The following is a 2,627-nucleotide window of genomic DNA, read 5'->3' as shown; positions in this document are numbered from 1 at the left end:
TTAGCCAAGGACCGCCTAGCCTTTTCGAGAGTAGGGGAGCACTCCCCAATAAAGTGGCACACCTTATTGTAGCTGTTTTACCAATTAATCCTCAAGGTACAAACACGGCTATCATTGTCAAAGACCAGGTCCTCAACTTCAGTTACACTAATCTGGAAAGCCGTGAAAATCTGGATCAGAAGCTCCCAAAAGTCAATGCTTACTATCTTAGCCCCATTTCCGAGCGTATGGTTATTTGGGTCAGCGGCTCCTAACATACTAACTCTAGCTGGCACCCTCTTTATCAACTCAAGAGCTGTCCTCTTGTCCTTATAGAACCTTGAACAGGCCTTGTACATCTCCCTCCTTTCCAGGTTCACATCGTCCACTATCACCCTCCCCTTCTGGACTAAGTAATCCACTGCCTGCTCAGCAGCATCCTCCTCAGATTCAGCAAGAGTTGCCTTAGGGGCACCACTAAAAGAATATGCAATTGGGCTATGGCTCCTCCTAAGCAACACGCAAAACAAACATTTTGTGTCATGTTAAATCGGGCAAGATAGCGGTTCAGACCAGCCTGACTCCTCCTCGCAATATTGCCCAAAAGAACACGGTATGAAATCTTTGAGCATTGATCGTGTGATGCCATCCTTAGCCTAACCTGTAAAGCGAATAAATTAGTAACCCAACAAAACCCACCCGTGGCTATTATTCTTCCCTAAGAAATACACCGGGAATCCTTAATAGGCTACTGTGGTTTGAATAAACATCTGCAATACTTCTTCAATTGGGCAGGTCCACTGACTCCAGACCAACTACACTACAACACGTTCCATGTGCTCCTAAACAACCAACATCACAACCCCATCAGTCAGCCTATCTGTGGAAACCATACAACCACACTAACGGACGAACAGGTGAGGGGTCTAAGCATACACATCTGTAATATGAACTATGCTACATTGTAACTAATCAAAGTTCAGGTTCCAAGAACTTGTATGTGCCGGTTTGGCACTTCAGAACCTGCAAACAAAAACAAGTCGTTCCCCATGCCGCACCATTTTTCGCTAACGGTGGCCTAAAATTTGTAAAAAAACACCACTCACACAAACAGGACCATCCACTATCATCACTACCATCACTGATAGCCATCACCTACATGGTAATATTCTCACAACCACAGCATACCCATCTAGCATACCCATCTCTGTAAACGTCACCAAAGCATATTCATCTACGTAAGCACTTAGGTTGACTCAACAGAGGGATGAGCATTTAGTAATCTTAACCATCATTCTCATAACTCAAGCATTTTTTTAAAGTCTAAGACTTTCCTCTTTTTAGCATATAATGAATACTTAGGACTATACCAAAACACACATAGCTCTGGTTAGTGAATACAATGTGCACACTCTGGTACCATGGCTGTAACTTTAGAAACGCTTTAAACCCAAGGAACATTGAACCTATCAGTTATGACTGTCAACCAGAATTATAACACCTTACACCAAGAACATACAAACTATAGACAACTTATTTTGCAAAGTAAGCAAAGATTTGCATAGTTGACCATTTATTTTTCAATGGTAATGCACAATAAGCAAAAGAGAAGCCTAGATAATAACCTTGAAACTCACCTAATAATACAAAAACAAAGCCAAACCTAAGAACACAGAAACAATTTTGAAGGGAAGTAAGCAAAGTTTAGCAAGTACCTCTTGAAAATATGATAACCTCAATGCTGCAATGCCCTGCACAAGAGAATTCAAACTATTATGTTCACCCCTTTATTTTGAATGGCAAGTCACAATAAGCAAAAGAGAAGGCACAACTATTTTTTTAAAACTTTTTTACTACTACCAAAACAGAGAGAAAGGTTTACCTATGCAAGGAAGATAAGCATTTACCTTGCTTACATACACTAAGCCAGCTTATATATAGTAGGAGTAAGGATACTAAGCATTAGCAGCTACCCCACTTTACAAGGGCATGGTAACTCAAATCACCTTGCCACCTCTCCTAATTGTAAGTACGATGTAACCCTACTTGGTCAGCTATACTGATGTGATTAGTCTCTAAGGTTTAAGGTTATTTCTTTTGCCACAAGGGACCCCAATGCTTAGCAAATCTAAACTTGGTCAACTATACTGATGTGATTAGTCTCTAAGGTTTAAGGTTATTTCTTTTGCCACAAGGGACCCTAATGCTTAGCAAATCTCTGAAATTGCATTGTTATAAGCTAAATCCATAGGATGTGTCAAATCTTATGCAATCATGTTAGTCTATAATTTAATAGTCCACTCAATTTCTACTGATATAGCCTATTATTAGCATGTCCTTCACTCAATTTCTACTGATACAACCTATTATTAGCATGTCCTTTTTTGTCTCTTCTGCTAATTTTCTTTGAAATCAAAAAATACCAAGCACACCATTCATTTTAAAAAATGATTATTATTTGATATTAATAAACAAATCGATTTTTTTTTGGTAAGGAACAAAAGTCCCTGTACAACAACACTACTAACTCTTAATCAATCAATTCGAAAACAAGATTCATAACAGCCCAGGTATATAGTAGGAGTAAGGATACTAAGCATTAGCAGCTACCCCTACTTGGTCAGCTATACTGATGTGATTAGTCTCTA

The sequence above is a fragment of the Silene latifolia genome, chromosome 5 (genome assembly GCF_048544455.1).
Source record: "Silene latifolia isolate original U9 population chromosome 5, ASM4854445v1, whole genome shotgun sequence".
In the NCBI taxonomy this organism is placed as follows: domain Eukaryota; kingdom Viridiplantae; phylum Streptophyta; class Magnoliopsida; order Caryophyllales; family Caryophyllaceae; genus Silene; species Silene latifolia.
This window is presented reverse-complemented; position numbering follows the sequence as displayed.